The sequence below is a fragment of the Octopus sinensis genome, linkage group LG14 (genome assembly GCF_006345805.1).
Source record: "Octopus sinensis linkage group LG14, ASM634580v1, whole genome shotgun sequence".
NCBI classification, from domain to species: Eukaryota; Metazoa; Mollusca; class Cephalopoda; order Octopoda; family Octopodidae; genus Octopus; species Octopus sinensis.
Window position 1 is genome coordinate 44,548,155 of NC_043010.1, and position 15,678 is coordinate 44,563,832.

The 15,678-nt window shown below is 35.5% G+C and overlaps 1 protein-coding gene across 5 annotated transcripts in view; it reads left to right on the forward strand.

Annotated features, from left to right (window-relative positions):
* LOC115219030 (Hermansky-Pudlak syndrome 1 protein homolog) overlaps positions 1-15,678 on the forward strand; it is a 48,223-nt gene that overhangs the window by 3,557 nt on the left and 28,988 nt on the right. Inside the window, exon 2 of one of the 5 annotated variants that reach the window (XM_036508965.1) lies at positions 13,446-13,533. The exons of the other annotated variants lie outside the window; for them this stretch is intronic. The gene's annotated coding sequence lies outside the window, so the exon portion shown is untranslated. The remainder of the gene's footprint in view (positions 1-13,445; positions 13,534-15,678) is intronic. 5 annotated transcript variants of the gene reach the window in all.

Sequence of the window (15,678 nt, forward strand, 5' to 3'; positions counted from 1 at the left end):
CTGTGGAAGTGAAGAACTAAGCATGGTATGGAAGGTAGTAGTGAAAGCTAATCTCAGATGACTGAATCTTACAAGGAAGATGACAAAGTACCACAACAAGTGGTGAGATGTTCTACTGGAGAGCATCTCACTTTCATCTGTTGCTTTTTTTTTTAGAAGCACTCCGTCGGTTACGACGACGAGGGTTCCGGTTGATCCAAATCAACAGAACAGCCTGCTTGTGAAATTAACGTGTAAGTGGCTGAGCACTCCACAGACACGTGTACCCTCCCTTAACGTAGTTCTCGGGGATATTCAGCGTGACACAGAGAGTGACAAGGCCGGCCCTTTGAAATACAGGTACAAAAGAAACAGGAAGTAAGAGTGAGAGAAAGTTGTGGTGAAAGAGTACGGCAGGGATCATCACCATCCCCTGCCGGAGCCTCGTGGAGCTTTAGGTGTTTTCGCTCAATAAACACTCACAACGCCCGGTCTGGGAATCGAAACCACGAGTCCGCTGCCCTAACCGCTAGGCCATTGCGCCTCCACTCATCTGTTGCAAGCATACAAAGACAGGTATAAAACTGGCCATATATATATCATACTTATTGTAAATACTTCATTGAAAAGCAATATACTGTGGTATTCATCCAGAGATAACAATAATTTTTTGTGTGTCACCTTGTCTTGATATCACATGATGGTTGTAAATGAGTATTGTTCATTGACAATCATTCTTGAAAAAACATCTGGCCATGGAAAACCATTAGTTTGCTTGGCAACAGGTGAATGTTGGCCACAGAAAGGGCTTACAACCATAGAAAAGTCTGCCTCAAAGATTTCAGTTTTTATTACTTTTGCCCACATCTTTTGTTGCTCTTTCTGTTCCAGTTTCCTTCCACTTGGATATCCCGGTTTTTCTTTACTCATCTCTTCCATATGCATCATATTTCCAATTCAATGCAATATTCATTCTTGCACACTACAATTGATTCTCCTTTTCCCCAATTAATCACTCAGTTCATCTTTTCCATTACACATTCAGTAGAGTGGTGGTTCCCAATTTGGGGTCTGTGGAACCCTGGTGGTCTGGAAAGGTAGTACTGGGGGTTCATGAGCTAAATTCAAAATTTCATATTATATATATATATATGAAATGTATACGTGCAGGTGGCACATAAAAAGCACCCACTACACTCACGGAGTGGTTGACGTTAGGAAGGGCATCCAGCCGTAGAAACACTGCCAGATCTGACTGGACCTGATGCAGCCTTCCGGCTTCACAGACCCCAGTTGAACCGTCCAACCCATTCTAGCATGGAAAACGGACGCTAAATGATGATGATGATGATGATATTGGTAAAAACAGTAAGATAACAAAAGGAAGAAAGAGACCTCAATATTATGTAAATAGAGGTTATCGAAGAGATGGTGGTATGGATTTCCACCTCACCATCCAAAACTCAGAGTTTTATCTTGGCTACTGAATAATTGTCACATATTATTTTACAGATATATATATATATATATATATATATATATATATATATATATATATACATACATAAGAACAAGCATATTAAAACTCATTTAAATAAAATGGTTGGGAACTACTGCAGTAGAGTATGCTTGCTTCATTTCTCTCCAACCTTCAAACATTCTCTGTGTTCAGTGTCTACATCTCACTACCATGCATCATTGCACTTTGTACACATCAAACATACAATCTACAATCTATTTTTATTAAAAAAGTACTGCTTTTTTTCTCAGACTTAAATATTATTGTGTTGATGAATGTGCATTTGTTTCTTCAGTCTGAGTTTCTTGAAACAAAAGTAATTAAATAAGTGTTGATTTAATTGACTGTTTCCACCCAAATGTGAAGCTTTGTGTCTCAAAATTTTTATTGTTCGGAGAGTGGTTGGGTGACAGAAATGGTAGTTGGCCAAATAAAATGCATTGAGGTATTTAGTTGTATCCTTTTACATTCCAAGTTCAAATCCTATTGAGATCACCTTTGTCCTTTGGGATCAATAAAATTAACATCTGACATTTACTCGTGTTGATATTGACAATACTCTTCTTGAAATATTTGTAATCTTGTATTTAGTATATCTTTTATCTTTTACTTGTTTCACTTATTAGACTGTGGCCATGCTGGGGCACTGCCTTCAAGAATTTTTAGTTGAATGAATCAACCCCTGTACTTTTTTTTTGGCAGGATTTGATACTTATTCTCTCTGTCTCTTTTGCCAAACCACTAAGTTATGGGGATGTAAACACACCAGTTGTCAAGTGATGGAAGGGAAACAAATGCAGACACAAAGACAGACGTGTGTGTGAGATGGGCTTCTTCCAGTTTCCGTCTACCAAATCTATTCACAAGGCTTTGGTTGGCACAAGGCTTTATCAGAAGACACTTATCCAAGCTTCCACGTAGTGGGATTGGACCCTGGACCATGTGGTTGGAAAGCAAGCTTCTTATTTCTTTACTGCCCACGAGGGGCTAAATACAAAAAGGACAGACACACGGGGATTAAGTCGATTATATCGACCCCAGTGCGTAACTGGTACTTATTTAATCGACCCCGAAAAGATGAAAGGCAAAGTTGACCTCGGCAGAATTTGAACTCAGAACATAGACGAAATACCACTAAGCATTTTGCCCGGCGTGCAAACGTTTCTGCCAACTTGCCGCCTTGGAAAGCAAGCTTCTTACACAGCCATGCCTGTGTGTAAGAAATACTTATTGTAAGAAATTATTAATATTGTCAATAGACTATACTATTCTTTGCAGTTTACAAGTTTATTAATAATTTGCATTTTACTAGTACATATATCTGACCTAAAGTAATATTTTAGTTTATTTGATAGAACAAATATACTTATAGATATTCTGTTGAATAATATTATGTTGCAGTTATTGGGCAGGTGGGGATGTAAGAAGTTCAACTGCTTCTTTTCATACATCTATTAACTGAGTTATTTTTGTTAGAAAGAACTGCACTTGTTTGAATCTCTCTAATCTGTGTCACCTGATTTTATTGTCCCCATGCTCCTTGCTTCAGGCAAATTAAATAATTACTAATTTCTCATATGCTCCCATTCATAGGCATAGCTATTAAACTCTTCTTTGTAGTATATGAATTGATAATTTCTACTGTATCTGCAACCTTTTATTTATTTTTTTTTGTTGTAATATTTAAAACTGTTCAAAAAAAAAATTTCATCATATTTTAATTGAGTGTTTAGAAACAATGTTTGAACTAGTAGAGTTAGTTTGTGTGTCTGAAATACTCTAATTATCTTAAAATCAACAATTACTGGACTGTGTTGAGTTTTACTGAAACTTAGCCGAGACTTCAAGGCACTAAGCATTTGAGTGACACTTGTTTGGCTGGGTAAAGTACCATTCTAACAACAAAATTTGTTTATGAGAAAATTTGTGTTGAGAGTTGTAATTATGCAGTTTTCTCTTGTTGCTTATTGCAGTGCTGTGTACCTCCCACAAAACCTATTTATAGCTAGATGGAGAGGTATACAATGTTTTGGCCATGGACACATCAAAACATTGAAAAGATATAAACTGCCGACCCTTTCACTAGTGGGCTGACATCCAACTAGCTTAGCCAAATGTGTCTCTGCTGAACTGTTGTACGCATGTGTGTGAGTGTATGTGAGAGAGAGAGAGAGAGAGACAGACAGGCAGAGAGAAATGTGATACAAATGGATGTAAAATAAGTTTGGACAAAAATACATTACTAATAAGCATTCATTTGTTGTTGTTTAACACCAGGTCATTCTTTGCTCCCATCTTCACTCTGTCTTTCTGTATATCAGTGATTATATCATTTGATGTGTCCTTTTTGTTAAGATGATAAGGTGATTTGGCTGCTATTTCTAACAGGTTGAGCAACCATATAGAGGCTCCCTCATTATCTAGCCCATGCATGTATTTGATAATCTGACTGAAGTGTTATTCATGATGTGAACCTTTTCTTGAATTTTATTTGAGAAACACTATCAGTTAATTCTGTTGTGTCTGGGGAGAGTCATTTTCTTTTTGTGCCTTGTAATTTAACACACTCACCGGTAAAATTTCCACTTATTCCTTATTTTTATTTTCCTAAAATTTTCGTTGCGTCTTGCAACCTTTTCAACAGTCTTGATTGAGAGTCAAGGCTATTGAAAAGGTTGCAAGATGCAACGAAAATTTAAGGAAAATAAAAATAAGGAATAAGTGGAAATTTTACCGGTGAGTGTGTTAAATTATAAGGCACAAAAAGAAAATGACTCTCCCTAGACACAACAGAATATGCTTCAACACACGAACTCACATAAAGAATCTTGCAAACCAAACCAAAAACGAAATACTATCAGTTAAGTTAATCCTTTCACAAACTTTAATGACACTGGTTCAAAGGGACAGTATTTATTTCTGATTGGTAGAGCATAAGATTATTACTAATATTATTTTTTTCTCTTCTAAGGTTTCCTCTAAGCTAATACTGAAACTGAACAAACTCTACTGGAATTATTAAAGTTGTTCTCAAGGAAAAATAAAATAAACATATATAGATAAGAAAAGGAAAAAATTAAAAACGAGAAGGAAAGAGAAAGAGAAGAGGAAAAGGAAAGAATGTGGCTGTTTAGTAAGAAGTTTACTTCTCATCCACATAGTTCTGGGTTCATCCCCATCTTGTGGCACCTTGAATGTCTTCTACTATAGCCTTGTGAGTGGATTTGGTAGACAGAAACTGAAAGAAGCCCATCGTGTGTGTGTGTGTGTGTGTGTGTTTGTCTTCGTCCTTCCACCACTGCTTGAAGACTGGTGTTGGTGTGTTTATGTCCCCCTAACTTAGCGGTTTGGCAAAAGAAACTGAGAGAATAAGTACTGGGGTCAATTAGTTTGACTAAAATTGCTCAAGGCAGTGCCCCAGCATTGCCGCAGTCTAAAGACTGAAACAAGTAAAAAATAAAAGAAAAGATATATTTACATGATGTATTAGATATATATATAGTGGAGGCATGTGGCTTAGTGGTTAGGGTGTCAGCATCATGATTATAAGATTGTGGTTTCAATTCCTGGAATAGGCGATGCGTTGTGTTCTTGAGCAATACACTTTATTTCACGTTGCTCCAGTCCACTCAGCTGGCAAAAATGAGTAACGCTGCGATGGACTGGCGTCCCGTCCAGCTGGCAAACACATACACCATTGAAACTGGGAAACCGGGCCCATGAGCCTGGCTAGGCTTTAAAAGGGCGCATTTATTTTTATGATAAATATATATATATATATATATATATAATCTTGAATTATATACATATATTATATATGTATATTAAACTGTTAAAAGACAATACATTTATAATATAGATATAATATATGTATATAATTCAAGATTATATATATATGTATATATTTATCATAAAAATAAATGTGCCCTTTTAAAGCCTAGCCAGGCTCATGGGCCCAGTTTCCCGGTTTCAATGGAGTATGTGTTTCCCAGCTGGACGGGACACCAGTCCATCACAGCGTTACTTATTTTTGCCAGCTGAGTGGACTGGAGCAACGTGAAATAAAGTGTTTTGCGTGAAATACCTGACAAGCTAGGTTTGTTCTACAAGCCTGTGACACTTTAAGTGGGATGGAGCCAAGTCAAACTTATTAAAAATGTGTAACTCTTACCAAATGTGTTAAGAATGCTATTTTCCTTTGGTTGTTCATTCAGTCATATATATATTGTTAGTGGCTGTCATTTGTAGGTCAGTGATAAGTTCTTCTGTTCCAAGGATGTTTTGGAACAAAATGTCCTAGACAGTGAGTAAGGCTCCTGGTGTCATCCACCCACCACCAGACTGCCTCTCTGGGCTTCCACACCAAGTACCAAGTGATGTACAAGAGTGCAACAAGCAGTGTCAACTTTGAGGCTGCCTGCAGTAGCATATCACTTGTTAGTTGACACCCAACTGTTGTCTGAGCTTCTGGTTGGCCATAATAACCTGCAAACTGCTAGTCTAGGACTCTGCTTTGTTAGTTATCCAACAATGTCCATATATCATATATATACATGTATATATATTTCTTTATTACCCACAAAGGGTTAAACACAGAGGGGACAAACAAGGACAGACAAAAGGATTAAGTCAATTACATCGACCCCAGTGCGTAACTGGTACTTAATTTATCGACCCCAAAAGGATGAAAGGCAAAGTCGACCTTGGAACGTAACAACAGACGAAATACGGCAGCGCATTTCGCCCGGCATCCTAACGTTTCTGCCAGCTCGCCACTTGTATACATGTATATATGTATATACATATATGTATATATACACACACACAGAGGGAGAAAGAGAGAGACAGCTGTTGGATTTGCCGACTATTCAAGATGTCTGGAACGAAGCCATCAAGTGGAACTAAGAGTAGTAGTGCAAAAAAAAAAAAAATAATAAAAAAGGAACCTTTAGAAAATTATACTGGACATCAAGCTTGATGTTTTAAAAAGGCTTGGTGTGGGGTGGTGGTAGAAATCAGTCACATTGCCAAAACATTAAAGTTTATGATCTGCACAGAAAGAAAATTAAGTCAAGTGTTCAAGAAGCTACTCTGTTAACTGTCCAGACCTTATTTTTTTCATAGATATAATGTTACACCAGAAATAGGGCAATTTTGAGGTACAGTAACCACTTGCCATATCGTACTTCATGTATCATGCCCTCAGTACATTGTAGATTTTTCTGGCTAATATATGTAAATTTATATCATGGTAAATATTTCTGTGGTAAAATAAGCATTTTCACGCCTAAAAATTAATAAATTAATAAATAGAAATACAGTGCAGTACTGCACTGTTTAACACATTAATTAAAATATATTTAAAGAAAACAATTGTAGATGAGTAAACAGATATAATGTTACACCTGAAATAGGGCAATTTTGAGGTACAGTAACCACTTGCCATATCGTACTTCATGTATCATGCCCTCAGTACATTGTGGATTTTTCTGGCTAATATATGTAAATTATATCATGGTAAATATTTCTGTGGTAAAATAAGCATTTTCACGCCTAAAAATTAATAAATTAATAAATAGAAATACAGTGCAGTACTGCACTGTTTAACACATTAATTAAAATATATTTAAAGAAAACAATTGTAGATGAGTAAACAGATATAATGTTACACCTGAAATAGGGCAATTTTGAGGTACAGTAACCACTTGCCATATCGTACTTCATGTATCATGCCCTCAGTACATTGTGGATTTTTCTGGCTAATATATGTAAATTTATATCATGGTAAATATTTCTGTGGTAAAATAAACATTTTCACACCTAAAAATTAATAAATTAATAAATAGAAATACAGTGCAGTACTGCACTGTTTAACACATTAATTAAAATATATTTAAAGAAAATAATTGTAGATGAGTTAACAAAGAATTGCACATACTGTATGGAAAGCGAAACTTGGAAGGGGAGTGTGTAGTGTTGTTTTGCATTTATAATAAAATAAATATATACAAATTATAAAAAAAAAAATATATATATATACAGTACTGTTTCTACTTCATGGATTTTCACCTATTGTGGGGTGGGGTGGGGGTGGAATGTAACATCCGTGATAGTCAAGGGATTACTGTATATGGATCAAGGATAAGATTCAGCACAATGTACCAATAAGCACTATGGTAATTAAAAAAGTGCCAGAAGTTTATGTGATGATTTCCAGAAAAAGGAAGGTGGAACTTTTAATAAAAAATGTTTCCTGGCTAGTAAAGACTGGTCTGAAAAGTTTAAGAAATTTTGAATTTGCACAACTGATGAAACTGCCAGTTTTGATACAAAGGCTGCCACTAATTATTCTGAGCAGCTGAAGAAAAATGGTTGCTCAGTGAGGCAACATATCAGAGTGATTATACAATGTTGATGAAATTGCACTTTTGTAGAAGCTCGTGCCTACTAGAACTATTATCTCTCACAAAGAAGAATCAACACCATGATTTAGAGCTTCCAAAAAATCACCTGACATTTCTTCTCTGCTGGTAATAGGAAATTGAAGTCCCTACTTGTGTTGCTCCAAAAATTCATGGGTTTCAAGAGTTATGCAAAGTTAATTTGCCTCTGATTTGGCATTCAAATAAGGCATGGATGACTAAGAATCTTTTCATAGAGTTCTTTTACAAACATTTTATGTCCTGCCATAATATTTTTAATAAAACATTACTCCTTTTAGACAATGTACCAAACCACCCATTGAAATTAAATGAGCTTTCTGATGATGTGAGAGTAGACTATATCCCCAAGAAAGCAACTTTTTGCTCCAGCCAATAGATCATTCATATATTCATGCATATATATTTTTTCTCCCCCTTGACCAAAAACATTTCCCCACCCTTTTCCCTCCACATTATTTTTTTTCTAATACCACTCCCCTTGTTAATTTCTGTGATTCAGCCAAAACAGCCCTATTGAATACTACCGATCAAATGACCGTACTTAAATTCCTCATTCTCTCTTGCTTTCTTCATGCACACATAAGACAGCAAATCACCAGATGTCTTGATCCTTTCTTAACTCCTCAATGACATTCAGCATCTGAAGATCATTTCTCAACATTTCGTCTCCTGTCTTTGTGGATCTTCCTCTACTGCATGTTCCTTCTGCAATTAGAGATTGGCATTTCTTTATGCAGTTGTTCTCATCTATGCACATCACATGACAATACAAGCACTATCTTCTGTCTTGCACACTACATCTGATGGCTCTTATTTTCAATTTTTCTCTTAAGACATTTGCACTTTGTCAGACATGCTCAGTGAATTCAAAAGCAGAAAAACTCCAAAGGGCATGTCGTGGGAAAACAAACTTTTTAACCATACAGTCATGCATATGTGTGTGTGTGTGTGTGTTGCAGTAAAATTTGACAATTCGTTTCATTCATTTATTGTTTTGATTTAGAAAGACCAATACAGGGTGTTGTCATTTAGCCTTGGTCAACTTTGATTCAGCAGTTCTAAGATGAAAGACATTCTATCCATGACTATTCTGTCTTTTTTAAGCGTAGTGTATCTGGATTTCCTGATTTAATATATTCTTTCTTTTCCCAAAACATAAGTATAATTTGAAAATTTGAAGAGGTCATTGCTTACTATTTCTAGCAAGTTGAGTAACTATGTAAAGGTTGCTATATCGGCTTAGGGGGCTTATTCATTGGTTTTTAAATTAGAATGTTAGTGGATATTGAATGAAATTAGTAAAGGTAATATGAAACTTTATAGTTTGATGTTAATATTTATTTAGCATGAATGTATGGAAGAGAATAAGCAAATGCCACAAATAGTTACAAGATGAACATGTTGCAGAATTATTTGGCCATCGGACTTGGACCACTATATCTGAAGTGAGAAAAAAAACTCAAGAATACAATTGCAGTTTGCTAGAATATTACCAATATTTAAAAAAAATCTGACCATTCAAGACTATGTGTAGCACTGGATCTCACAACAATTTCATCTTTGGCATGCTTTTTCTGAGCAAGACCACCTCCATATATTCAGCACATTTTAGGAGATGACAGACAGAAGACTAGATACAAAAACGACTGTCAGCAGACAATAGCAGAACTAACAGATGGGCAAAATGCTGTCACAGCACAAAAAGAATGGATGGATAGCGAGGGCAACACACAATGATCAGCTAACATCAAGGAACCCATGACAGCAACTACTATCATATGTAGTCCAAGAACAATAAACTTTGAACTATCTCAATGTTTGTCCTTCATAGTAATGACAACATTTTTCTGTTTACAATATAAAGAAATATTTTCTGACCTTACCACTCACATTTTGCCAAAAAAAAATCTTTTGCTTCATGTAAAATCAGAAAATGCTTTTCATGAACAATGCAAGCTAAACATGAAGTAGAATGTTTGAATTATTAAAAATGAATAAAAATATAATAAGCTCTATAGAATGATAATAAAAATTACAACAACCTATTTGTATGTCACAAATGGTTATAAAGAAAGCTAAGTCATACTTGATTGTCTTTTCCATCCTTTATGATGTGAGCTTTGTTGTGCCCAAACTTGAAAACACTTTATATAAGTTTATTGATTTAACATTTTCTGCTTATGTAAATAGATTGGCTCTAACATAGGCGTAGGAGTGGCTGTGTGGTAAGTAGCTTGTTTACCAACCACATGGTTCCGGGTTCAATCCCACTGTGTGGCACCTTGGGCAAGTGTCTTCTACTATAGCCTCGGGCCAACCAAAGCCTTGTGAGTGGATTTGGTAGACGGAAACTGAAAGAAGCCAGTCGTATATATGTATATATATATGTGTGTGTGTTTGTGTGTCTGTGTTTGTCCCCCTAGCATTGCTTGACAACCGATGCTAGTGTGTTTATGTCCCCGTTACTTAGCGGTTCGGGAAAGAGACTGCTAGAATAAGTACTGGGCTTACAAAAGAATAAGTCCCGGGGTCGAGTTGCTCGATTAAAGGCGGTGCTCCAGCATGGTCGCAGTCAAATGACTGAAACAAGTAAAAGAGTAACATGAGCAAATTCTTTAAAAAGATATATAAAAATACAATTGAATTTTTATAATACTGTTTCAAAACTTCTGTCAATTCTATTTCTTGTCATTCTCTTTCTTTTGCAATTTATTCAGTGTTTTAACTAGTGATGTAACTCATGAGTTGTTTTATTAATCATCAGAAATTAATAGAAAAATAATTTCTGTGGCTGTTTGGTTAAGAAGCTCACTTTGCAACCACATGGTTTCAAGTTCACCACATGGCACCTCTTTTACTATAACCTCAGGCAGACCAGTGCCTTGTCAGTAAATTTGGTAGATGGAAACAGTCTGGAAACCTGTCACATATACATGTATATGTGTGTGTGTTTTTATATCAGTGTTTACCTCCTCCCCACTCACTCGACAACTGGCATTGGTTTGTTTATGTTCTTGTAACTTAGCGGCCCAGCAAAAGAGACCAAAAAAATAAGTACTTAGGTTCATTTGTTTGACAACAACCCTTCAAGGCCACAGTCCAATGACAGAAACAAGTAAAAGAAAAGTAAATTAGAATTTCTTTTGTTAATTAATAATCTAATAATATTTTTATAGAAGAAAACAAATGAATTAGGGATATTCACCAAAATGCTTGAAGACTTGATGATCTACATGAGGTATCAAATAACCATCATGCATATGCTATAACACTTTTGGAGACTTGATCTGTATGAAAAAGCATACTTTCTGATGAAGGGATCTGGCTAAAATGTTAGAATATTTTCATTGCAGTTGTGGCACTATGTCTAAAAATAAGCTTATTGCAAGATACTTTTAAAGTAATATCACTGGATTAGTTGTATGGATTAGGTGTTTTGACAAGGATTTTTATCATGAGAATTTGATTTGTGAATTGTGAATTTCCATCCCATTACAGGTATTTTATTTTTTTTTACTTGAAAAATTTATTAAGATGAATTGTAAAGTCATTAGAGTATCAGATTGACTATCTTGTGATATTTGTTCTGACTTTGAGATAAAATCCCACCAAGGTCAACTTTGTCTTCATCCTTTCAGCGTCGATAGAAAAAATACCAACCTAGGGTAGTTGGTGTAAGGTCTGGTGAATATAATGGATGGCAGAGTACTTCCAAGTTCAGTTCCTGTAACTTGAGTGGCGTTCTTTGTGCAACATGATGTCAAGTATTGTCTTGCAAGAGAATTGGCTGATCTCTATTGACCAATCACAGTTGTTTAATTACAAGTTCACTCATCATTTCATCCAATTGGTTGATGTATACATCCGCTGTAATTGACTTAGGTCTCATGAAGCTATAGTAGATGACACCAGCGCTGGACCACCAAACAGACACCATTAGCTTTTTTTGGTGAATATTTTTTTGGGGATTGTGTTTTGACACTTCATCTCTATCCAACCACCATATAGAACGCTTACTATTGTTGAAAATAATCCATTTTTCATCACATGTAACAATACAATGCAAACATGGTCTGCTTTTATGCCATGATAGCAAAGAACAGCAAGTTTCAAATTGACGTGTCATTTAATGCTCGTTCAGTTTATGTGGTACCCACTTGTCTAGCTTGTTTACCATGCCGATTCGTTTCAGATGGTCCAATACAGCTGGAATTGGAACCTCAAACCGTGCTGCTAACTCATGCATAGCTTGAGATGTATCCTCTTCCACTACAGTTTCCAGCTCATCATTATCCAGCTTGGTCTTAGGTCTACCAAGGGGCTGATTTTCAAGAGTAAAGTCACCAGACCAGAACTTCTCAAACCATCGATGCAGAGTGCCCTTATTTGCCACATCTTCACCAAACACCTCTTTGATGTTTTGAGCTTTCTGAAGAAAATCGGACATTTCATTCTTAATGACCTGATAGTATGAGAGAGAGAGAGAGAGAGAGAGAGAGAGAGAGAGAGAGAGACACACACACAACTCATATATAATGCAGAAAACAGGAAGTAATGATATAGAAGGGTATTAATAGTACTCTCAAATTATTTGTCTCTTGTATGTAATATTTGTTTGACTGGGGTCTTCTATCAGCCAGCTTTTTACCCTTTCAACCCCAAACATCCAATTAGTCACCATGTGGTTTCATCATAAGCAATTAGAAAAATCCTGAACAGAATGGAAACTTCCTTATGTTGTTTATTTTACTCCCTTTATTTTGTTAGTGTTTATCTTATTTTTCTCATTATTTATTTGATTGCTGCTGATCATGAAAATGACTGATGTATTTATAAGACAGTGTCATTTGTTGGTTAAGTATTTTGCAGTAATTATAGCCTGACCTTAGCTGTTTACTACAACCACTACTACTTCTGCCAGCACCACCACCACCACTACCACCACCTCCACTACCACCACCTCCACTACTGTTGTACATGTGTGTATGAACACACAAAATATACACACTGCAATACTATGCACATGCACTGTAGAAAAACTATTCACATATTTGTATTTACATATATATTTCATACAATGTTACATTAATTTTCCAACACACATTCATATATAAATATTCATTCACATGATATGAAGCCAAAAAGATTTGAATACACTCAATCCTACCACACATTCTGAAATATTTAAACAAAGAATTTCAGAAAACATTCTTGGTTTTGATTATTTTTTATATTTTTATAGAAATGTTTACTGACAAAGTGCAAATGTCCCACATTTAGTTCTAATTACTGTGTTTGTGTTGGCTGCTGAGGGAAAATACATAAAAATAATATAATAGCATTGTCATTTGCCTCTATGACCATTTTACTATTTATACATAATGAATTGGGATAAGACTTTACAGTCTGAGTTGAAACAGTTCCACCATAGAAACCAAACATTTATACCCTAACATGCTTCAAAATTTCATGAGTTACTATGAAATATTTATCCCACTTTTCAGAGACAGGTGAATATCTTCTTAAGTGGCTAAAATTTAATATAAGCAGAAGGTGGACAGCTACAGTTGAAGCAACACTTCTGCCATATAGGTAACATGACCTAAGCATATAATTTTCTTAAATCATCATCATCAGCATTATTTTAATAGCAATGTAAAAAATATCTTATTATGTGTTGTATCAGTCAACAGCAAAGTATTTTAAAGATGTCATGATCCTGTATCATTTCAATACCTTCTAGACTGAGCTTTCTCACTGCTCTGTAGACTGTAGAGCCGAGTCAACAAATTTGGAATAGAACTGCATATTTTTAATCAAAAGCTTCTTTTGTAACCATTATCAAAAATGGTCTCTATGGTTTCACATCCTCTGTGAACCACAAACCAATTGTTTTTATTATCTTAAGTTTGAGACACTTGTTATTTCTGTCAGTTGTAAATAAATAGCAGGGATAATGCATCCACATTTTGCTCCTTAAGAGAAGGCCTAATATTATGGGTTCATGGTAGTAATTGCTATGGACTTACTTGATGTGAAATTACTACAATTTGGTTGCTGATGTTGAATAACTCCATTTATTATTCAAGTAAGTATCGAGAGAATGTTATGGGAACAACATTTTCTGAACGCATAGTGACTCTGTGGTAAGTAGCTTGCTTGCGAACCACATGGTTCCGGGTTCAATCCCACTGCGTGTTACCTTGGGCAAGTGTCTTCTACTATAGCATCGGGCCGACCAAAGCCTTGTGAGTGGATTTGGTAGACAGAAACTGAAAGAAGCCTGTCGTATATATGTATATATATATGTGTATGTTTGTGTGTTGTGTTTGTCCCCCCCAACATTGCTTGACAACCGATGCTGGTGTGTTTGCGTCCCCGAAACTTAGCGGTTCGGCAAAAGAGACCGATAGAATAAGTACTAGGCTTACAAAGAATAAGTCCTGGGGTCGATTTCCTCGACTAAAGGCAGTGCTTCAGCATGACCACAGTCAGATGACTGAAACAAGTAAATGAGTATGCACACACACATGCACAGAAGCAACATAACAAAATCAAATTACGCATGTACACTGGGATAAGTTACAGATGCTCCATTCTCTGTCTCATCTATTGTTTTTCAAGCAAGTTGTTTAATTCATTTTGGTGGAAAAATTTAATTTAGAAAATGAAGCAATTGATTAATAAATTCTACTTAGGTGCAACCACCACTTTTCAGAGCGATATAAAATGTATCTTTGACTTTGAAGATGGTATTTTGTCTCTTTTTATACGTTTTTGTCCAGGAAGGACTGGCAGTAACCATAGGTTGTTGTTGATATTTAGTTTTAACTTTTACAAGTTGATGCTTGTTGGGAATGTGTGGACAGGGAGGAATTTCAGAGAGTTGTAGCTTTCAAGAAGAAGGTTTGAATAATTTAATGTTGGGTTTTGGGATTATGACAAAATCCGTGAGTCAATCAGGTAGTATACAGTTGCTACATCAGAAAAGCAAGTCCTATAATAACAGTAATAAAAGAGATAAAAAATAGATACAGTGCATTAGTTGCAACTGGTTGTATTGTGTTGGTAAGTGAAGGTTCTTGGCTTCACTATGATTTCTAACATGGGCACAATGCCACATTTTGGTGAAGGTTATAGTTAATTAGATCAATCTCTGTACTTGATTGAACTTATTTTATTGACTTGCTCTGATCTGAACTCAGAATGTAACTAAATACAGAAGAGGATTAATGATGATGATGATTTCTTAAGCACAGTGGTGTTTTTGTTAGTTTACTGATAAAGATGATACATTGGCTGAATTGTGTCAGGGTAGTCTTGTGGTATTTCGGGCCCTATGTTTTGTGTGCAAATCCTACTGAGGTTAACTTTGCCTTTCATCCCTCTGAGGTCAACAAATAAAGTACCAGTCATTAACTAGGTCAATGTAATTGACTAATCCCCTCTCCTCAAGATTACTCTCTTTGATTCTAAATTAGAAACAATTATTTTAATGGTATTTATTTTATGAATGATAAAGTTAAAATCTGATTAGTATGACAAAGTGCTTGATATTTTAAAGTCTCTTGTAAAGTTTTTACTGCTTGCACTTATACTAATGCTAATACTGATCGAATTGATGATGACAATGACGATGATGACAATGATAATAATGATTATTATTTTCCTATGTGCATGAAATAGTACAACTGATATTCTAGATTATGGACCTAAATGCTGACAAGATAATAACTG